Below are 24,495 nucleotides of genomic sequence, written 5' to 3'. Positions count from 1 at the left end.
CTCTTATTTCCGTGGATGAGACATCCTTTGCTGACGTTGTAGTTAGCATTCGACCAATTGTGATGGGCCGACCACAGCGACGCTTTGGATCGCTCACGTCGCTAATAGCGTGACGGAGAGCAGCGGCACCCAGCACTGCAGGGAGTAGAAGGTGAAATAAGTACATCGAGGGGCTTCACAAGCCCAACATAGCTCCACTGTAGCGTTTACTCACGCCTCCCTTTCTAGCCCACTATAACTGACACTTCCCAAAGGCAAATCGGCGAGGTGAGCGATTGAAAGCGTCGCTGAGATCGTCCTTCCACGATTGGCCGAATGCTGACTATGATATCAGCAAAAGATTTCTCATTGACGGAAATAAGAGGAATGAAAGAACTTCAATTTTGGCGGAGTTGACAGCGTTGGCTTCAGAGCGCAATGATTTCCAGCTTTCACCATGCTCATTACAAACACCATCGAACTTGTTGCTCGCGAGGTAATGACGTCCCTTTCATAGCTGTAACTCGGTTATCGTTTAGCTCCCCTGCGTTAGGTTTCCAGGGCAAGCACACCTCATACCGTCCATTCACTTTTGCAATAGTTCGTTTGAAGTCGTTCCACACCTCGTTTTGTTCTTCGCCTGAGCTACACGCGTTGTCTGTTATTCCTATGCTTTCGATATCCCAAAAGCTGCGTAAGGTCGCATCATCTACGACTTCGATAGTTCCGATCTTTAGTATACACACCATCGTGTTGGCGCGACCAGTAAGCGAGCACTGCAGCGTTACGGGTCCTTGAAATGTCCACCCAAATTTAGTGTGTAAAGCCATCAGGCTGCTGTTGCTTTCACAACGTTGCGCCCGCTCACTGGCGACTTTCCAGATTTGGTCCGACCCAATGAGCAGGCTGATGCCTGGTTCAGTAGGAACGCCGGGAAAGAGAAGTTTGTCAGCGATGCAGCCTCCGTCTTCTTCAATGCTGCGGACAAACTCATGTTTTACAGGTATCTGAACAATGTCCTCGCATATAAATGGGATTTCTACCGCTTCAACGCTGCATTCTTCGTTGTTGTACTGACTACGCAGCTTCACTTGAACCAGCCTTCGTTTTTGCGGCAGTGAAGTGGAACTTCCAAAGGTGTTCAAGCGTAGTCTGGTCTCTCCTAGCACCTTAAGATTAAACTTGCGAGAAACGTCTTCTCGTATAAACGTTCGCTGACTTCCACCGTCTAAGATGGCACGTGCGTAGACAGTATTCCCATCCTCGACCACCCAGGTTCGAAAGGTCTGAAGTAGGACGTCGTCGTCTATCGAAATCTCAGTGCTAGCAGTGCCAGCGCTTTGAACGCTAGTCGTCATGGTTTGTGTTGCACTCGTGTTCGCTGAAGGCTTCCAGGTCGGATCGCACATGGATGTTGCGTGTCGCCCCGCACAGGAAGTGCAAGACAATTTCCTGTGGCAGTCCTTTGACCTATGCCCTCTTAGGGTGCACCGGAAACACCGCATCTCTCCTGAGAGTTTCTTCTTCTTCTCCATTAGAGAGATGTTACTGGTGCAGTTTTCCGTGCTGTGTCCTGTAGTTTTGCAAAAAATGCACTCCTTCTTGTTATCTTGAGCTTTGGCATGGAGAACCGCAGAAGTCGGAAGATGAGCTCGTTGATGTAGTTGCTCTCGATTTTTTCTTGGTGGACGATCATCTCTGACACCAGATCTTTCTCTACTCTCGATCTCGATTAGCAGATATTCGAGCAACTGCTGCAAATCTCCCTCCGCCCTTCTGCTGTTCAGTTGAACGTCCTCAGTTCGAGATGTTGGTCTGGCGGACAGCTCAGCAGGTCTGGAAGTACCTGAGATTGACCCCAGTTCTTCTGCGTGTAATGTGGGTGGAGATGAATGTGCAGCCACGTCTCCCTCATACGGATGGACGGTCTTCCTTTCAGAATGGCCAGCACGTCGGTAGAAATCCACCACTATTTCAGATGGAAGAGCCTTGATGACAATGTCCATCAGCATGGTCGAGTAGCTGTCTGAGCTGACACCAAGTCCATGAAGCCCGCGGATGTGGGTTTGCACCTGATCGTAAAGTCTCCTCAAACCCTTGGTGTCGTTTGAGTAGGTGACACTCGGAAGCGTTCGAAGCTTTGTAAGGGGGTCTTGCTGGATTCGCCTGTAGTCTCCAAACTGTCTAGTGAAGATTTCAATTGCGTCGTTGAGCACGCATCCGTCACTTGGAGACCATCGATAGATGCCTTGGCGGGTCCACTAACCAGCGTCCTTAAGTATTGAAACTTCTCGCCGCTTGACAGCTCTCCGTTTTCGTGAATGGCACGCTTGAATTGTTGCCAAAATGGCTACCACTCAGCAAGCTTGCCCTTAAAGGATTGCAGCTGCAACTTCGGTAGTTTAATACCGCTCCGTCTTCGTTCTTCGCTTCGCGAGGCAATTGCCGATGTTGATGGTCGCGCTGGTTCACCAGAACGTAGTTGCACTGCTCGACTTTGAAGCATGCTCAAGGTTTGGGTCGTTTCTTCCTCGTACTCAATTACCGACTGGTATTCGTTCTCGAGATCTCCATCAGCAATGAAGGGCTCGAGCTCGGTGTTCAGCTTCTTGAGTTCTTCATAATTTACCTCAAGCTTTCTTGCTATGGCCTCGATTTGAATTACATCCGCAGCGTTGAGAATTGCGGTGGCCTCTCTGACCATTCGGGTATTTTGTGCTCTGCGAGCAGTCCTTTTCGTTCGCACCCTTTCCATGTTTGAATAAATCGAGAGGTTGGTAGGCTTCGGGTAATAGGGTTGCTTACTTGTTCCGATGTCGATCCAAATTTCGTTCGAGGTTAGTCCATGGCGTTCACTCGTTCGCTGCTCAGCAACTGACTTCGTTTCGCTGAGGGTCGTTCCTGGCTTGAAGTCCCGGGTTTCGGCACCATTCAGTTGTTGCAGTAATTGAACGTCAAAGACTTACGGTATGAAAACTAAATGAATTTACTATTTACATGGCGAAGTGAATCTACGGGTGTCGGTCATCGCAGTCGTTCTGTACATCTTCTTCTTCGATCTGTCTCAACCCAAACCGTTCCTTCGTCTTCCTCGTTCTCGTTAACCACATATTTACACGAGCACTGTGCGGCTGTTTCCCGTGAGGAGGATTCCAATTTACAATTCACAACAAGGGGATCATCCTTCCGCTAATAGACGTTGAAACTCGGTATTCGTAAACAGTGAGTGCCTATATTAGCGTAGTTCGATATGCTTACACCTCCTGCACCGGTGCAGTTAAATCGAACGAAGCTGTCGTGTTAACACTCGTAACTTTTACGAATTTTCTTTTCTTTTTCCTTTCCTCTTTCAATTTCTCCTTCAATCTCCCCACCCCCCCTCCCCCTGCAGAGACTAGTGAACCGGGACATTTACCCGGTTTAACCTCTCTGTCTTCCTCTTTTGTTGTTCCTTCCTTCCTATTGGTTCAGGATAACCGCGGCACCACACAAAGACAACTCTCTGCATCGTGGAAGTCCGCGGCGCCGCGAGTAGTGAAGATGAATATGCAATGATTATAGTATACAGTGGGTCTAAAGTTGTATTAAAGCGCTCGGGAGGAGGGGAAAAAAAAAGTTCCAACTGCTCGTTTTACGTAACCTACGTCATTCAATAGCCTTCCGACTCTGAGTGGCTAGCTCTACAGGTCACATAAAAAGGTATATATAAGTTAATGTATGAAATTATTCCGAATAAACTAAATTATAGAAGGCATTTAGTATTGTCTCTTTTTTCTTGTTTCTGTTTTGAAAATTGCTGATACTTTGGAAACAAGACTGAGTATTGGTAACCTCAAAAGAATAAGTGATTGAGGTAAAAATAAAACTGCCAGAAAGCGATTAGTTTACGATAGAACTTACGAAACAAAGTGCAGTATTGGTGTCGCTTGAACCGAAGAGGGGTACCCTAAAACTAACAGCGTGATAGAAAAGCAAAAACAAATTAGCAGATCATTTTTGGAAGCTTGGCTAGGCGAGCGCTTCGAGGCATAAGCTCGAAAAGTATTACGATAACAAACATTTTATTGTCTAGCTACACCGGTCCGGTCTGAGTGATGCACGCTTAAGCCAACAATTTAAGCGCCATTGTGATTGATAACATTGCTCATCTACAACGGAGCCACCAGACGCCACCTTAAGGATGCAGAACTCCCCTCTCTCCAAATCTTCATACAACAAATATATTTATACCCACACATCACGTCGATCGAACTCTACACACTTGCCCACGCATATCGACGAGGGCACTGACGGTGTCGCTGCACTTCTCCCAACACTCAAACAGAGAAGAGTCTGATTTGAACACGCTATTCCCGTCGAGGCATCGCCCTCGACAGCCCTGCGCAATTAACAAATAAAGTTAAAAATAAACACAAAGAATCTATAACAAAGCAACCGGGGCAACAAAAACAAAACCAGCCCAACATCAGATGAGGTCGTGGCCGCGTTGTGCACTGCACGCTAGCCCCCATGCACAGCGGGGCAGAGCGGCAGTTCTGACGGATGGTATACGCTTACGTTACGTCACACGCGGAGGGAACAAAATAAACGTGCCAGGTCCCGATGCCGGCCCCTCATTGTCTTGACGAAGCGGCGGCGGTGGCATGCAGTGACGGCAGCGCGTCTGTCAAGGGGCTGACGCCTTGTTTTGAGCCACTATAAACACCCGTTATTTACAGCGACCACATAATGAGAACGCCACCTCCCCTGCAACCTGTCTTCGCTTCGCGCGTCCGTGCCCCCCCCCACCCAACTCTTTCTGGGCCGTCTGTCCGTTGGACGACGTGTCCCACGTCACGCTTCGGTTCGAGGGTTCTTCGCACTGTGACTTCGAGGTTGTCAGGAAGGTATGCCCGGGGTTTTTGGAGGACGAGTAAAGAGATGGATGAGTGCAATGGCTTTATGGACGCTGACGCGCTGTTTACAAAGAAGCCCGTGTTTGCCCGCGTGCACTGAAGCAATACCGAACTACTTATATAACTATACTGAAGGTTTTGCAGTACTGGCAAATCCAATCAACGCATCATCTATACGAGTAATGGTCGCTTCTCTCATGAATTGAGACGCGGTGTTCTGGTGACGTAAGCATTGGAAAGCGGTTGCGACGCAGTTGATCCCATTCAAGGATCGTTCACACAGTTGCGTCGAATGCGTTGCGCTGCGTCGTGCAGCACGACGCATCTCCATTGGCACGACTTAAGGGTTGCCATGGCAACAGCTCGACGCCAGCAGTCTCAACAAGACGCAAATGGTTGCAGTCGCAGTCCAACGCAAATGTGCGAACCAGCCCTAAGTTGCTCGCAAAAAAGGGAGAGGAGGCGTACGATGGGCGCATGACGTGGAGTTTTGTGGTGGGCTACGCAAGCTGGAAGTCACAATAAAGAAGCGTGCAACGCGTATGAGGAATTTCTAGTTGCGACATTCTCAAGGCGACAGAAACTGTGGTGCAGCTAGTTGGAAGAGGCTCGTTGTTACGAGCACTTTTGTCGGTGGAGAAAGTCAAACGAAGGACAAACGACGTTGCTAAATATTTCTTCTTGTGCTCACTTTCGCGGTCGCTTTCTCGTTAAACTTGACGCCCTTCAGATGTTGCTATTTTTTTTTCGAGGGATATTTTCAAAGTTTTTGGTGGTTTTTCAATATAGTTTCGCGGGAATTCGTATATATTCATCGGTTACGTTATAGTTTCATAGAAATAAATTGAGTCGCTCGATCACGCGGCAAATCTGTCGCTCGATTATTTGCGATGAACGAAACTAGACGGCCTTGAAATTTGGTTTTCATCTCTGCTGGTGCAGCACACTGACGCACGACTATACTCATACTATAGGAACGTCCAGCGTGCATCACGCAGTAGCGACTTAAGGCACGTTTATACTTCAACGTAACGTCGACGGGCGCGGCATAGCGCAGCGCACACTGATACTGATTGGTCGCAGATATCGAGCTCCTGGACGCCGGCCAATGAAAGGCGCGCGTTCTGCGCTACGCTGCGTTCACTGCGCTCAACATCGGATTATATACAGCCCTTTATACTCTAGTTGTTCACAACTTCCTCGTTGTCAAGAACACAGAAGACAAGAGGCAGGACCAAGCGGAACAACAATTAGTAACTTAATACCAAAGGGAAAAAAAACGAAACACAAATACTCATAATTGCTCGCAAGATTCTCCAAGTTCGTTCCAATGCCAACGTTCAGCTGTCTCCCTGTTTTTCTTTTAATTGGCTTTAAGGACTAAAGAAACGTTTGGTCAATTACGGCCCTCATTTTTTATATTATATTGGATCAAACCTGTTATACCGTCAGGTGATGCATGTAGAGAGAAACAGTTTATTTCTTTTCTTTTTTTTTTTATCTCTCACTTAGAAATTGAGTAATTGAGTAAATGACGGCCGACCGAGCTCTCGAATGCATGGAGCTCTATGGCGCTAGTTCCCGAAAAATGGCGAAAATGGGCCCCATTTGTTCCGTTGAAAGTTTGAGAAAATGACATAACTTTGGAATAAGATAACGGTTAGTGCTGAAACTTTGCCATCTGGTTCGAACCTCTTGTGTTATACATTATGGCAGAGGATGAGAGTTCGGCGATGCATAGTTCATTTCTGCGGCGAAAAATAAAATTATGTATATGTTCATTTTATATTTTGGTTGGGAGGGGGGGGGGGGGGGTTCTGTATGTGGTAATGACAGTCACGTCGCGTGGCCTAAAGCGTACCAAAGCAAACTCTTTCACTCTCCAGGGGGGGCTATGTTCGACAAATGTTTCGTTTCTCCTAATAAGAAATGGAAGTGAAGGAACCGAAGATATCGCGTCTGATTGGCTAGAGGCTCAAATAACGAAAGAGGGAATTTTCGTCATTTGAGCCTCTAACCAATCAGACGCGAGATAGTCACTTCCGTCACTTCCGTTTCTTTTTAGGAGACACGAAACATTTGTCGAACATAGCCCCCCAGATGCTCGTCTACTTACTGCACGCCAGATCGAGAGCCTAATTATGAAATTCCCATACTGTAATATTATGGGTTATCGTTGTTATTATTAACATCATTAATATAATTTTATCACGGGTGGTGACCAAAAAAACAATAAATAAACAGAAAGAAATAAACGTTTAATGTGGCGAACTTGTGCCAAAAATAAAAGGGGTACAAAGGATAATAACAGAGCGTCGCGGGCGTCGAAGTCGGCGTAGCAGCAGGATCGAGCGCTGGGGCGAGACTGACTCGACAAGGTCGCGGGCGGCCTCTTATCTAAGGTGAGTCACTATCTCGAAGATTCGGCGGAGAAGGTTCGAGCGTAGCGCGCTCGGGGCGAGAATGAACACGCACTTTCTGGAACAACAAAAGCAGGGATAAACGATAGATGCTATGTCTGGAACAAGAATAAACGAGAACTTTCTAGAGGTTGCTTTCTCAGCCCTGCGCGCGGCAATATATAAGCCACGAATGACGCACCTATCTAGAATAGTCTCCGACAACTCAAGAAACGCAGGCGAGACCTATTATGTTAATTCACGCTTCTTGCCTCGTGATTGGTACTTTGGCATTCCTATCGGCTAATGCCGCACTCTCATTGGTTGTTGAGTGATAATGAGATGTCCAGGAGTCGCCACGCCCTGCGTTTCGTAAACTTTCAAAAACGATTGTAAGAACAAACAAACAAAAAATAGACGGCATCTGTTATTTTCAAGCTCCTTGTATTCATGGAACGCAGTATTAACGACCGACTACCAGTGCGCGCTTTCCACTTTTCCCCGGTTTCTCCTCTCCTCCCTTCTACCCTGTCCAACGTTGCCTGTTTCAACTTCTCCCATGGTGAGGAGGATCTTCTACCATGCAGAATCTCGAGTCTGGTCGTCGGCCTTTAAGGGAGAGATCGTTTAAACGTGTTTGGAAAGCATTGAAAGAGTCATTTCGGGAACTGAAGAAGAAAATAGAGAGTTTTATGGAGCTGTTCTTGCGCATCGGATCCGGCACGATGAGCCCTCCGGTACGAACTGCGCATGTGCGAGTGTTCTCTGGTTGCGCATGCGCAGTTAGTGCCGGGAGCCCATATCGTACCATATCGGATGTGCAAACACGGTTTCCTATACTCTGTGATATAGTTTATTAATTTTCATCCCCCCTTTCCCATATAACGTCACCATGCCATCGCGAAGAAGCCGGTTTACTTGGCGCTAAGGTAGAGGAGCATCGGGCTGCGAACAGAGATGTTCCGAATACGATTCCCAGTGGGCGACGAATATATAGTATATTGATATAACCCCGAGTAAGTGCTCGCGTGCACACATCGTTCTGCTTACGTTGCCGTGGTAACCAAACGGGTTGTGCCGACATACCCTTTCACCTAAGCACCGTGTGGGGAGTTTGCACGAAAGGCAGGCTTCACTGCGAGCGAATGTCTAGGACCAGGGGGTTCCGTTATATAAAGAATTCTGTGCTTTAAAAAAGAACCGTTAGCGTGCTTTTTTAAGAATTTAAGGGCAGTTGGTCCACGCTAGCTCGTTGTCGCATGCTGTCCTGCGTGGCAGTTGGCTCGTCAAAAGGAAAGGCATGCAAATCAAAAAGCTGGGCAAAGGCCAACTGCTGCCTCTATCTAGCCGTCAACTCGAAAGGGGCGGGGACGGGTCCCGGGAAACTTGTAACTTTGTGTCTAGCGAACCTTTGTGTTGGTACCAGAGTCATTAAGCGAAGCACCGCACACCGCGTTCACTTTTCTTTCTTCTTTCATTCATACTCTTAATTGTTCTTTGCAATCTGATCGAGGGAAGGCCATTAATTCAGGTACTTTTTTATTTTTGGTATTGCCTAACTCCTGAAGCGTACCCCTAGAGGCGTGACTGCTCGACATCCTCCCCAACAAAGGGTGTGGAATCATTTCTTGCCACTAGATGGTTTAGACATTTCCTAACGTAAACATTTCGTCCTAAACAAGGTGAAAAGGGGCAGTTGAAGTGTCTTTCTTGTGACATATTTGGGACGAAGGGCACTTCGGAAGCATGTTGGTATGAGGGTAGCAGACCAAAAAAAAAAGCTGGGCGCTGCTGTAAAAAAAAAATAATAATAATAAACATTTATCTAAAAAAAAACTTAAAGTAGAAGTTTGGGCTAGTTGGTATTTCATGATTAAAGATTAAAACAGCGCAAGGACACGGACAAGAACAAGAAGGTAGACAAACAAGGCGCTGACTTACAACTGAAGTTTATTCGTTCTAACAGCGAGTATAAATACTGTATTGTCACAACAAACAAACAGGAATAAAAAGCTTGACCTGGATGCCACGTGCTCACTAGCCATCGCTATGCACTGTCACTGTTTGTCTAAATAGGAACGTTCCTTATCTGACAAAGATAGTGACGGAATGCTGACACAGTTTTGCCCCAATCTTCCAATTTCCCGCGCCTCAATGATTTCCCGAGTGAGTTTGTCTTTATTTTTCCTAATCACTTCACATTTGTCAAAGACGGGAGCGCAGCAACAGTCTCGGCAGTGCAGGCCAAGGTGACCTGACACAACTCTAAACACAAACGGGGCGCAAACGGGGCGATGCCTCAATGATCGGCTGCGGGAGCACAAGTATAACGTGTTTAGAGTTGTGTCAGGTCACCTTGGCCTGCACTGCCGAGACTGTTGCTGCGCTCCCGTCTTTGACAAATGTGAAGTGATTAGGAAAAATAAAGACAAACTCACTCGGGAAATCATTGAGGCGCGGGAAATTGGAAGATTGGGGCAAAACTGTGTCAGCATTCCGTCACTATCTTTGTCAGATAAGGAACGTTCCTATTTAGACAAACAGTGACAGTGCATAGCGATGGCTAGTGAGCACGTGGCATCCAGGTCAAGCTTTTTATTCATGTTTGTTTGTTGTGACAATACAGTATTTATACTCGCTGTTAGAACGAATAAACTTCAGTTGTAAGTCAGCGCCTTGTTTGTCTACCTTCTTGTTCTTGTCCGTGTCCTTGCGCTGTTTTAATCTTTAATTAAAAAAAACGTTTCTTCGATTGTATTTTGATGCAGCCTTTCTAGAGTTGACAAATATTGTTTCCGAAAATTCGATGTTTGGAATGAAATTACAAGCTGAGTAGACAGCCGAAATTGGTATATTTGTGTCCCTTGTACTTCATCCGTCAAAATACTGAAAGAAGACGAGGGCACGATAATTGATGTACAACTGCTTTTTAATCACTCTTTATATTCAGATAAGTATATATTCGTGAGATGACGAGACTACCATTTATATATTTGCATCCCATCTAGGTAAATTTGAAAAAAAAGTATACAGATGCACATTTTGGCGTCAATAACTTAAATTTTTATCCTTAGCAATCTTTAGTGAAGAAGACAAAACAGAAAAAAACTGATAAATATTTGTTACAAGAATATATAAGGGAGTAAGGAACTTATGTATCATTACACATACCTCTTACCGTAATTTTTGTAAGTTACCGCACGCTCATTAGACAAATCATATAAGAAAATGTTTCTTTTCCAATACGGTTGTTGGAGTAACGTTGGCAGCCAGAGACTGCAAACGCCACTCACTGCCCCCCTTTTAATCAGATAACGCAGTGAGCAGGTTTCGACGTCGTCCTCCAATGGTCGCGCAATATCGACGGACAAATAAGAGAGAAAAAAAAATCAATCTCGTGTTCGCGCGATCAGTTTCCGAAACAGAGTGTGCCCAACTTCTCTTTTGAGAAGCCCGCGATCCCCCCCCCCCCCCCCCCCTCCATTTCCTCTTTGACCCGGAACTAGTCCTCCTCTAAACTGTCCCTCCTCTGTGTGTGTGTGTGTTTCATTTTTCTGCTTTTTTTTTTTGGCACACAGAGGGCACGGTATGACCAGACCAGAAGCAGCAGCGGCCAGCAGGAGGAGCACATACAGGCCCGACGCAACAAAGCACCGCGGGGCCATTTGGTCCAATGGCTTCACTGGGCCATTTGCTCTCGGCCGCCTCCGCTACTGCGACGAATATACGTCTTGACTTTATCTTCTTTTATTGACTTCTTCCCGAGAGGCTTTGATCTTTCTCGCTCCATCTCTCTCTCTCTCTGGCAACCGTAGCGGTCGGCCGCATTCGGCAACGGCGAGGAAAGAGGAACGGAACGATCTCTCCAGGGCAACTGCCGTTATTGCTCGCTGCTCCCGTGCCGGACCCTCCTCGGGTTCTTCGCCGGTGGCAGGACCCATTGGAATCGACGGCACGCTGACAAAGAGGCCTCTCGAAAACAAAGGTCTCCGCTATGGGACGACGGATGGCGGTCCTCTAAGAAGACGCCCGTTACCGTTTGTTTCTGGAGAGGTCGCCATCGAGCAGTAGCCCGATGTCCCTGAAGAGTCGCCGTGAAACAAAGTAACCCCTCATCGGGAACGAATCGTGGGGTGGTCTCCGTGTCCGGTTTCGAAGGACTTGGTTGTTTCTGGTGTTGAAGCTGTTTCAGTTGGGATTCTCCGTTGTCTTATGGTCGTTGTTGTTGCGAAGGCATATAGGGCTTGCTCGGATTGATTTTATGTGTTTGTGCAGTGTCGGGGTTCGTTATAAACGTCCAGAAAACCAATTTTTGTCACTCTGAAGTTGCATATAGCATCCCCTCCTCTTCCTCTATGGAGGAAACTGTAATGTAAACATAGTTTAAATGTTTTCTTCTAGGTCTATATTCTCCATTGACCGTGGGCTGCACGTGAGGCTGATTATTTTGAGCCTATATGTTTGTCTCCCTCAGTGACTGTACTGCGGAAATTTAAAGTCAGACACCCGCTCACGCCGGGAACCCTGCAGAACAACTTATTCGTCTTGAATACCTTCCGAGGTTAGGGAGCGCGCGGTTGTTAACCGCGAGTGTCTCTGATATTGACGCAGTTCTCATGCGTTGTTCCAAACATAGTCGAGGAAAAACAACACAGCCGGTAGCAGCGACCACTCTGACTGCATCTGAGAATAACCAAGTATTGTTACAGCGCTTATTGTTGCTATCTGACTTTGGAGACAGCATATTGAACTAGTCGCCTCTACATGCTGCCGTCAATCTCGGTAAGGAAGATGGCAAGTGACGCTTGCGAGCATATGAGTCGCTTATCTTTCTCTCCCCCCTCTCTCTCTCCCTCCCACACAGACACACACGGAATCGTTCAGAGAAATGGCACAATTTACCCCAAATTCTAGTCCCATCTATACTCCCCCATCAGTGCCCCGACACGATGCTTAGACCCATGTTTCAACTAAAAATATTGCGCGTAAAAAAAAAAAAAAGCGGTATTAGAGGTTTGGTAATGGACTCCTGCGCCATTTCTACGGCATTTATGTGAGTGTATGTGTGCATAATGACTCTAATCAGGTCAGTATATAGTATCAAGAAACGTAGCTGCGTGATTTATTGTTTTCGCGCTTCTTTCTTCGTGATCCGTCCACCGGGATTATTATGGGCGGATGCCTCGATTCCATTGCTTGTGGAACGATTATAAGATACTCAGGAGTGGCCACGCACTGCGTTACACAAACCGTCGGTGACTATTCGCAACTGTCACGTCCCATAGGGGGCCCACTAGCTCCTTTCAAATAACTGTCATCTGAATGACGGTCGTAGAACAACAGTACGAGGTCGGGTCAGCGACGCGTAAATAATTCCGATCTCGCGAAATCGAGGCGAAAAAAAAAGCCCTACTTCATATTTCCACATCAGAAAAGTGTAATCAAGTCCCTCTACTTTGAGGGCGATCATCCAGGAGCTATATAGGGAGCGCGGTTCTCACACCGCGGTATACCTCCATGTAATCGCTAGATTCACGTTGCAATATCAGATCGGCTGCCGCCTGTATAGGGAAATAAATCCGCGCCCCTTAGTGCACGCGTAACCATATTAATATATGAAAAAAAAAAGTTTGGAGACAAGACGAGTGAAAGAAAAGCGAAGGGGAAAAGAGAGGGGGTGGTTATGAACGGCTGGGTTCTGGCGCGCCTGCATCATCGCCGAAGCGAGTCGACTTCACGAGACACGAACGCCTAAAGCGAAGGCGACTTCTACGGGACGAGCCGAGCGTCGCATTCCACGCCGACGGAGCGTTTTCACGCCGTCCTCCGATAAGAGCCGCCCAAAATAAGCCATTTATCAAATGCGGAAGCCCGACGAAGCCGCGCGCGCTGAAACCGAGCAGTCTGGGTCGCGTCGCCGATGTTAGCTCGCTGTATCAAAAGACGCCCCGACGGCCGATTAGACGCGCCGCTGCGCGCCGGCTGACGCCTGTTATGCAGCCGGAGAAGGGCCGCGTGCAGCCTCGCTTATATGTTGCGATCTACGGGTCTCCCTGGCATCGCGGGTGTTGCAAGAGCACCCTGTGACACAGTGCTATCAGGGAGCGCGATAACTTTGAAAAAGCGCCGTGCTGAAAACGTTGCCGTCACTCAAGCACCTGTCATAATAATATGTTAAAAAAAAGACTGTGCGATTTTGCGTTGTTTATTGGCGACTTCTGCGAAATCGATGGCACCTAGCGGCCAAAACAGAAAGCTGTTACAACAGGTCTAATCGCAGGCTCTTTTTAGCAGACAAGATGTCCACAGGGCCTGGCGGTCTAAACACGAAACCGTGAAAGTACTTTCTAAAACACCTGATGGAAATTTTCATTGCTCGAGGACTATGGCTATGCAGCCGAAAGCTACGGGGGGGTGTGCGCGCTCGTCGCCGATGAAAGCTGTGCTTGCGCTTCCCCCCCCCCCCCCCCCCCTTCTCTGGAAATGTCATATCTGTGTTCAGCTTCACGAAGACCATGAATAGGCGTGGTGCTATGCCCCATTCCAACGCTTACAAATCCACATCCCAGCCTAAGCACCGTTCCAACGTTTACAAAACCACAGCCGAGAACGTAAGCGTGTTCGCTGGTTTATTTGAGAAAGCGATCATGGCACGCTTCGTACGCACAAAAGCCGAAAATTACACCGGCTAAAAACTCCTTACTACAGAGAGAAAACAAAAAGGGACAATCAAGCAGGCCATTTGACTACCTTCGTGTCTCCCCTCATGTGCGCAAGCCCATGCTTACACGAGGAACTACACGCGCTATATTAACGGAACTCCATAATCCAATTTTGCTGTGGGCACCGCCATATTGGTGTTCATGTGACAGAGCTGGCGCAATTAACGATGGTTACGACTCGAGAATCGCGACTTCCTGCAGAGCGTCTTAACGCTCGGGGGTGTTCGACTAGTTTCACTTGTCCATTATTTTTTATCGCTTTTAACCTCTAAACTCTGAATCACCAGCCAGCCCAAAGTGCGTACCCTTCCTGATCTTCAAACACGGTATCAGGAAGTTCTGAAGATATCATTTTGCCCTGTCGTGGTCCGTTTTAACATTCCTAGAGGATGGAAAACCGTTTCCTGCGATTCCATAGGGTGTCTTTTGTGGTTGTTGTTTTTTAGCTTTTCAGATTTGTTTAAAAAATACCGTGAAAGGTACACTTACGCGGTTTGCGCAGGTGAGTTATACGGTCAAAGGACCATAGTATAGGGGACCAATCGTCAGGGTAAGTCGGTTAATTAACTAAAACTTGCTAATTAGCTTTATAATTAGTAAAAATGGAGATGTGGTTTCAATTAGAAACTTGCTGAGCGTCATATAAAACCACTAAATCCACTCTTTTTAGAACGTTATAACGCAGGTACAGGATTTTACGTCATTCTGAGAAAACGACCCATTTGGACGCGTTTCTAGGTTTCGGTTTCTTATCGGAGCGCATCTTTGCGCCCGCGGCCCTGCTCCCCCGTGACTGCCGCGCGAAGCCACCTCCTCGCCTCCCTCGTAGGATGGAGGGAAGTTGGGCTCACGTGTGTTACCCGTCTCAGCGACTTGGGCGCCGGACCGCGGGCGCAGAGGCGCGATCCGATAAGAGACCGAAACCTAGAAACGCGTCCAAATGGAGTGTTTTTACGAAACGCCGTAATATGCTGCCCTGCTGCGTTACATCTTTCTAGAAAGAGTCTGCTTATTTAATGATTTTCGATTAAGCTCAAAATTTTTTTATTGGAAACATATGTCTATTTTCACTAATTAAAAAGTTAATTATTTTACTTAATTATCTTACTGTTCGTCGCGATTAGCCCCCCCCCCCCCCCCCCCCCAATACTATGTCCCCCTGACCGTATAACTCACCTGCACAAACTGTATGAGTGTAGCTTTCACGGCTTTGCTAAAACAAATCTGTAAATCTTCAAAAAAAAAAAAAAAAAGAAAGCTGCATAAAACTTTAGATTGTTTACCTGCCAAATATACTACGTGTATTTTTGTTGTTGTCGTTGTTTTCTCCTGACTTCAGTCAATAGCGACACGTGTTTGTCTGCCTCGTCTTCGCGAGTCTTCTGCGCGTTCCCTATGTCGCCCTTCAAAATTGCACCGGAGGCGCAATTTTGAAGGGCTTTCTCCCCCTCAAGACCCCTCTCAAATTTATCCCCTTCTTTGACGGAGCTGGAAATAAGTCACAGTGGCGTGTGATGAAGACCAGAATAAAATGAGGGCGAGTGGCCCAACTTCCGCTGTGCAAATGATGCGAGTGAAGTAACCTGCGCACCTGGTTATTTGTTGTTTCTTTTTTTTTTTTTCTCGCGAGAACGCACATCGAATGGGCGACGGCCTAGCTGACAGCACGTCTGTCAGCGTGTTGTCTTTTTTTCCTTCTGTTCGTCAAGCACGTGCCATGGGCTTTTATTTTTATTTTTTGTTTTTGCTTTATATTTTTAGTCGGTGTCTTGACAGCTAGTTTGTTGTCGGAAGTGCGGTGCGTTGAAGGAAGTTCGGGTAAGAGTGCGGGCGTTATCTTCGCTTCCGATATCGAGGAACTCCACAAATTAAACAAATACATTTTTTTTTTCTTTTTCTGGGGAAAGTGGTTATTTTGTGAAGACCGTACGGAATACATTCGAGGTATAGGCGTGGAATGCGATTCTTCAGTACCTTCGAGCAGCCGGGTGCCTTGGGTAGACAGAATTGCGTGTGCGAGCTTCGTGCATTAGAAAGAACAAGGCCGTGGGTGCACGAGTATGCGACAGTATTTTTCGGCCCCACCCGTGTAGAAGTAGTTGATTCGCAACCATCTTCCTTTTATTTTCGAGCTCCTACTTTGGACCTCTGGCTTTTTCTCTCTATCTCTTCCTTCTGTGGCTCCTTGCACCTTTTTTTTTTTCTTACTTTTTACATTTTATAGAACGTGAAAGTTGTCCCTCCACCTGGTGGCTAAAATCATAGCCTTTTTTGTATATTTTATTATTACGGAGATAAATATCATACCACCCACCATGTTTTTCACGTTGTTCTTGACCTTAATTAGTTTCCTTTACGCAAACATTCATTAGATAATCAAAAAAACGTTCGTTCGTTAAAAAAAGGAAAAAACAAAAAAAGGAAAAAACAAAACAAGAACAAAAACAATCCACAAGCCTGTATGGTGGGAAGTGGGCTACTCGAAGTTACAGTGTCCGTTCAACTCCAGCCACAGAACTCGCTTGTTTGACAACGAACTTCTAGTCGCGTCCTCGTTTATCTGTACGGCACACAAGAGCGTCCATACTCGAAAGATAATATCGTGTCACGCGGCCGTTCGGCAACCTGATTAGTAATAAGCATTCCACAGCGCCGTGGACTTTTCATTAGGCAAAACAAAACAAATCACCGAGGAAATGGGAAGAGAAAAATAAAATAAAAATAAACAAAAAAGAAGGCAAAAAATAAAAGCCGAGTGACAGCTTACAGTAGTTGCTATGGGGGTCGCCGAACTTTTGCCGACCTTGGGGTTCGACTGGCTCCGCGAACGTTCAAACTATTAGAAAGGTCTACGAAGGATGTATGAATGGGTGGATGTTTATACTCTATACATTCCGTGCGACGCGACTGGCGCGCCGCCGCGCGGCCGGTACCGAAGGTAGGCAGTGAGCACCCCAGGGAAAACGAAACCGAAACCACGCCGCGTACGTTGGTACGCGTTGAAGTCGGAGTGGTGCTGTTGCGCTGGGTTCACAGCGCTGGGTTCACAGCTTTATGACGCAGCCTGTGCTGCGTCTTAAGTGCTTCAATAGTTATGCGTCGTATCTCGTGGAGACAAAGTTTCACAGTTTTTCGCCTCGCCTATGTTTTGTGGGACAGAGACAACGATGGAGCCGTGCCGTACGACGCGAGAAATTTGGTGTCCCGATCATGTCTGCCAGTGTGTCGACACGGCTGACATATTCTACACTGCCGCTTTGCGCTCTGCGTTTGTTTTCGTACCAGTAACGCCTACATGTGTCAGCGCCGATGGGACGAGCTGAAATGCCATCCCACACTCGCGGGTATGCAGTGCCAATTTCGTTGGAGGAATGCCCTCCAAAGAAGTTTCGTCCCCATCGTACGAGTCGTTGATAATTCCGGACAAATATGGCACGCAATCTGTACTTCATGAAGAAAGATTCGAACGGTAAAAAAAGTGACAAATATAAATCTAAAGAAAACAACCATGAAACTCGGAATCACTGGAGAATCGGCGTTTGAGTATGGAAGTTTATGTGGTGTGCTTTCTTTCTTAATCAGCCTCCTTTTGGATGTGGAAACACTGACACCCCGAGTTCTGTAGACAACAATTTTTTTCTCGGCTTTAGAGCCACCTATCGCAAAGTGGTTCGAACTGGAAGTACCGTCTACTGGTCCCTTCCTACCTGTAAAGTGTGCACCTCCCATGATGAGTGGTATTTTCTGACAGCCTTTGACGGTCAAAGCCAGTTCCCATTTAGTTACGCCGCCCAAACTAAATTTCCACCTGGTTTCGCTATGCCAACTATTTTTGTTATAATAAGTTGTGTGCCAAGTGACGGTCATGTCAAAGTACCTGTGGGCCGAAAATCAGCACCTCGCACAACAGGTTATTACACAACAGCTGACGGCAGAAGTCCTTGGCGGCTGAACCGTGTGTTGGCCGACAACTTTGTTTTCTCGGCTTTGGAACCACCTTTCGTAAAGGTGTTTCAATTGGACGTACGGTCCACTAGTCCCTTCCTACCTCTAAAGTCTCCACTTCCCCCGACCAGTGGTATTCTCTTGACAGCCCTTTCATGGTCAAAACCGGTTCCCATTGAGTTACGCCGCCCAAACCAAATTTTCACCTGGTTTCCCTATGCCACCTTTTTTTTTGTATAATAAGTGCTGTGTCATGTTACTGTAAAGTCCAAGCACCTGTGTGCCCAAATCTGCACTTTGCACAGCCCGCTATGACACAACATTTTGGGTCCAATATTGGATATACCGTACAGCTTTATTTCTTTATTCGTTAGAAACAACATTCACACCTGCCGTCTTAATGAAACTTGGCACACTTCTTGCAGAAACTTAGTGTACATCTCACTCGCCTCCAATATCATCGTTCCAGCAGTCCTACGTTTACAGCGACGAGCGAAATAAATTTCCCACTCAAAGCAATTATGGAGGCGGCCGTCTTGCTTTTCAGAAAATTGCTCCAACTCCTTTTTTTGGCTGCAACTAGAGAAATTACCCCTAATAACGACTCAAACTCAATATATAAGAAGCGGAGCAACAGCTAAATGCCCTTCTTAAATCTCTCCCAGCACTCATGCAACGTCACCCTCCACGTATCGGCTCAAAAAGCAAAAGTTCCGTCCGTACGCGCTTCCGCCGCCACAGCTTCGCATGCGAAAAGGCGCCGCAGGCTGCTGAACGCGCCTCACGGTCGAACGCCAGCTCCTCCGCTAGCGGCGCTACGCGTGTTTTTCAAAGCGCCCCCTATAGTTCCCGCACGGAGTGTATACCCTTTATAACGGGGATGTAGCTTGCACCACCTAGCCTGAAAATCAAAAGTATGATTCACCCCCTCGAAGTACGACTCATAGACAGGAAATCAAAAGTATGATTCACCCCCGCTTCCACATAAACATTTGGAACTTTGGGAGGCGAACGAATAATTTATAACGCGATTTAATTCATAATTTTCGCGCATGCGCACAAATGTTCAAACTTCCGTCTATGGTTTCCTGGAATGCACCTCCAACTAAACTGTTTACCACGTCCAAAAAAAAAAAAAGAAAAAGGTGATCTCTTGATTTCCGTTTGATGACATCATGGAAATGTATTCTGTCCCCAGCCGCAATCCTGACGGTGTCACAACAGCGTTGGTTGAGTTGGCAGACGCCTGTTCTACGGCAGGTCGCGATCTCCATCATGATTGTATACGGAAGCTTTGGCAACCAGAAGTCGGCACGCCGCGACGACAGCGACACTCGCGTTCGCTCGCGCATACAGCCAGGATATTGACATCCAACAGCATGACACCCCAGCTTCTGCGGCGTCGATAATTTGTTGCCACTTCGGGGACAGTTTCGACGCGTAGCTCGAATAGGAGGACGCTAAACAGACCGGTCGGACACGAATTTCAGGCACCGTATAGTAGAGGTCGGCATTTTAGGTCGACCTCACTCACCCTCACCCTCACAGCCACACTCAACTAAGCTCCTCACTCACCCTCACCCTCACAACTACACTCACCTTCAGCCCTCACTCACCCTCATTCACACAGTCGCACGCACCCTCAGCCCTTCACTCACCCACACTGAACCTCACTTCCCTCACGCCTCTCACGCACTCATGGCCCTCACGCACTCGCCGCCCTCACGGCCCTCACGCACTCATGGCCCTCACGCCCCTCACGCCATTCACTGCCCTTACCCACTCACCGCCCTCACGCCCCTCACGCACTCATGGCCCTCATGGCATTCACCGCCCTCACTCACCTCACGCACTCATGGCCCTCACGCCCCTCACGCACTCGCCGCCCTCACGGCCCTCACGCACTCATGGCCCTCACGCCCCTCACCGCCCTCACGACCCTCACCACCCTCACGCCCCTCACGCACTCATGGCCCTCACGCCACTCGCCGCCCTCACGGCCCTCACACACTCATGGCCCTCACACCCCTCACGCACTCACCACCCTCACGGCCCTCACGCATTCATACCCCTCACGCCCCTCACGCACTCAGGCCCTCACGCCCCTCACCGCCCTCACGACCCTCACCACCCTCACGCCCCTCACGCACTCATGGCCCTCACGCCACTCGCCGCCCTCACGGCCCTCACGCACTCATGGCCCTCACGCCCCTCACGCCATTCACTGCCCTTACCCACTCACCGCCCTCACGCCCCTCACGCACTCATGCCCCTCATGGCACTCACCGCCCTCACTCACCTTACGCACTCATGGCCCTCACGCCCCTCACGCACTCGCCGCCCTCACGGCCCTCACGCACTCATGGCCCTCACGCCCCTCACCGCCCTCACGACCCTCACCACCCTCACGCCCCTCACGCACTCATGGCCCTCACGCCACTCGCCGCCCTCACGGCCCTCACACACTCATGGCCCTCACACCCCTCACGCACTCACCACCCTCACGGCCCTCACGCATTCATACCCCTCACGCCCCTCACGCACTCAGGCCCTCACGCCCCTCACCGCCCTCACGACCCTCACCACCCTCACGCCCCTCACGCACTCATGGCCCTCACGCCACTCACCGCCCTCACGGTCCTCACACAATCATGGCCCTCACTTCCTCACGCACTCACCGCCCTTATAGCCCTTACACACCCATGGCCCTCACGCCACTCATCGCCCTCACGCCCCTCACGCAATCATGGCCCTCACACCCCTCACGCACTCAACCCCCTCACGGCCCTCACTCACCCTTACACTCATGAATTTCCCTGGTTCAGAAACTCACTCACCCTCACCTCACCTGTGAAGATGAGGGTGAGTCAGGGTGAGTCAGGGCCCTCATGAGTGAGGTTTGCCGAGGTATGTCGTACACACCAACAGAGTGTATACAAACCAGCCCGCTTTGCACGCACCACGTGTGGGCACTGCGCTTGCGTAGAAACCAAATTTGGGAAGAGTGAGGCGTCTGCGCATGCGCGGTACCGACACCAGCGCCACAACAGTCGCGCGACGTCAGTGAGTTGAGTTAATCCATACTTCAGTCCAACATCTGTCGAACTTCGTGTTATAAGTTCGAAAGAGTCAAACCTGGTCGAACTCGATTCTCGGCAGGTTCACGACATCCGAAATGCCGTTCGCCCCTAGGCTTATAGTGTATGCGGTGGAAACTAGGGGATCGCAGGGCCAATCAGCTGCCTCCCTTTCGTCACCTGATACTGCTCCCTGTGCCTGTGTATGGGTGCGAACGTGATGACGTTGCGATCGATGGACGCGCCATCGGTTTAACGGGCACGCAGCTTCCACCGCATTGTCTGCTCATGGGGGAATGGGGCATGGCAGCTGCGTACAAGGGCGAAGTGTAGGACTCTCGGCATTGTGCTCTTCCCAGCGGCCTTCGCGAGCCGAGAAAACAGTCGTGCATGCATACAGCGCCTCGTCCGCGGTTCATTTACTTTTGAAGCCGCTTCCTCGAAGGATTCGTCTCGCGAAATCAAATTGCCAGCGACGGATCCGAGATTGCAATCGCGTCATCGTGCGCGGTAGTGCTGTTGTTTTTTCCTAGCTAAGCCGCTCACGCTCTCATTACATTTACGATGGTATTCATTAAACTTGCCGCGGAAGCCTCCGGTGTTTTTTGTTTTGTTTGTTTTTATCTGTAGAAATTGACTCGTTGCATTTTGCAACAAATCTTTCTCGCCTTTTTGAATTTATGGCGTCTTCGTGAGAAGATCAACGACTCAATTGTGCTCTTTTTAAAATAAATGTTTTCATACATTTTATTTTTTTTTAGCTCGAAGGAAAATATAAAGTGCACTGTAGAATCTTGTGAGCAGATTTTAATCACCATATTATTATAAATCCTGAGAGACGGAGGAAATAAATACGAGACAAGAAAACACAAATATATAAATCATGTTTTTTTTTTGTCTTTTGTTTTTCTGTCTGTTATTTTACTTTCCCGTGACTCGTGGTTTACTTTTAAATGTTTGCTAACCAGCTCTCCTGCGTACTTTAGCTTGTTGAGATTGTAATTTCTTCCGAATTCCAGAGGCGTTAAGCGTAACTCTATAGTGTTAAACTCGTTTTCACATTGGGATCCTTTCTGGCAGTAATGAGGCGCTACCTTCTTTCTCGATTCTGTCACTTCAAAGTTCACTCGATCTTTTTTCTAAACTCAATGTAAGTGCGGGAACAAGCAGGCACATTGAACATGACAATAACCGTTAGACTACAGGTACAAAATCAAAAACAAAAACAAAACTACACAAACAATGAAAGGAGAAGGAAATACCTTTCAGTGATTGTGTGTGTGTGTGTGTGTGTGTGTGTGTGTGTGTGTGTGTTTTTGCCTGCAGCCATGAGGTTTTCGGTCATCATTTCTTTTTCTTTCTCTTGAACTCCTTTGATTTTTTCTAAACATGCTTAACAGAAACGCGCGGGCTCTGCGCCTGTATTTTCTCGCAAAACGTAACGTTTATGAGCCTCAAAAGCCTATTTAAGTACTCCGTTGAGTAAGGGGAACCCCGATACCCTCGCATGCATGCAAACATAGTTACGCAATAACTATATCGTTCATTGCCAATCATTTTTACACTTCGATTCATCTTTTCTTTTTTTCTTTTTTTGGTGGTGGGGGGGGGGGGGGGGTAAGGGGGTCATACAAAAGACGCCGTGTTCGCGGCAGACGTGGCGACAAAATGATCTGCTGACGCGCCTCAATTATGTCCGAAGCATCTGTTCGCTTCGTACATATTTGTGCCACGAAACATGTCTACAGGCAGTGTTTGCATGGCCAATAGGACATGACTGTCATCAAGCAAGAAACAGGACGCAGACAGTGTCTGGGGACTTTCTTTTGTAAGATATATTAGCGGTGTGATCGCGACATTAGAAAGACAGCCAGGTTGATTTATTAAGAAGTGTGGCCCATATCTGTCCCATAGAAATGTCGCTAAAAGAGAATTTTCGCAAGTCTTCTCTTCTCTCTCTCTCTCTTTCATCTAAACGAAACAACAACAGGAAATGGGACTGAGGGTTTTCTTTTTTTTTTTTTGGGGGGGGGGGGGGGGAGAGGGAGAGAGAGAGATAGATACCAACGATGTTCTTCTCCCTACTCTGACGTAAAGTCGACTTCGCGGGATCAGACCGGTCCTGACAGGTATACCCTTCGCAAACACACGGCGTTCCTTGCACGACGCCAGCACCGGGGCGCCGCTCCGTCCTCTCTCTAAAGTGGTCCGCTATCGGCCGGCCACTTGCTGATGCGATAGCGCTGTGGGATCGGAGCACCCGAGCCACTTCACGCAACGCCGCTTCCTTTCGAAAACCGCTTTGTTGAAGAAAAAAAAAAAAAGTGGGCCTCTTCAGAAAGAACAAGGGGACAATGTAGTTACACGATAGTCGTGAAGCTCTTTTGAGCATAAAATAAAAACAAAAAACGGCTACGTCAGTGTTTGTTTGGCACGCGTTCATAATATTCACCGGGTTGGACGTTAGCCGATATAGTGTATACGAGGGTGCCGCATTATTGTTTGCCTCAGATAGACTTCCGGCACCCGCAGTATGCGTTTAAATGTTGTCCTATGCGCAACGCATCGCGATCGAGAAGCAGGTTGTTTATCGGAGAAGTAATGACTGTATTACGTTTGTGAGCTTATGAACGCGTTTCGAAAGCGCCCAGAATCAGAATACGAGCTCGTGTAAAAAATAGGATAAAAGAGAACAGAACCGGGCCATTCTATACACCGATTACTCAACCAGTTTCATTACGCCATCGCTCCCGCCATGCATCGTGGGAACTGTATGTAGTGTTTCCGCACGCGCGACAACCCCGCCGAGAGTTCGCGCGAGCACAGCACGAAACGGCACGAGCTGTCTCGTGAACTGACGCCGGCCTCCTAGGAACTACGGTTATGGTGGCGTCGTGCATGCGTGGAATGCTTAGTGCGATCTATCTATTCCAAAACCGTGCACTCCGAGCGTTCCTCTGATGATTCCCATCAGCAGGTTCGCGTGTCTGTCATTTTGCCAGCCCCCCCCCCCCCCCCCCCCCCCAAAAAAAAAAAGAACATAAATTGAACGAGGCCGTATGTGTCCGTCTTTGTCGTTTATTATTTTATTTATTCGAAGGATCCAAATTACGATTATTTGAAACCCCCAATATATTTCCTTGTGCCTGTTTCACGGGCAACTCAGAGGCTTTCAAACCGAACTCCGTGAAAAAATTGGCGAGCAAGATCCCGCTGAAGGGCACAGCGCAGAGCCGAAATTCTGAGCCGATTCGCCGATCATTTAAACGTTTTCGTTCTGAAAGTCTTTGAATTCACCGTGAAACGTGGTGTAGGGCTATTAGGCATCTTACCGCAATTTGGGCTAAGCTAAAAAATCTTCCCCCAAAACTTTCTTTTTTTACTCGTACAATTGATTCTTTTTAGTAAAACACACAGTGACGTATTCACACAGTAGCCTATGGCAAAATGTCGGTGACTACGTAACACGTTTCCTTCC

Source organism: Ixodes scapularis, unplaced genomic scaffold (assembly GCF_016920785.2).
Source record: "Ixodes scapularis isolate PalLabHiFi unplaced genomic scaffold, ASM1692078v2 PGA_scaffold2__306_contigs__length_199485367, whole genome shotgun sequence".
NCBI lineage: Eukaryota > Metazoa > Arthropoda > Arachnida > Ixodida > Ixodidae > Ixodes > Ixodes scapularis.
The sequence above is the reverse complement of the archived record's forward strand: the minus strand, read 5'-3'. Positions refer to the sequence as shown.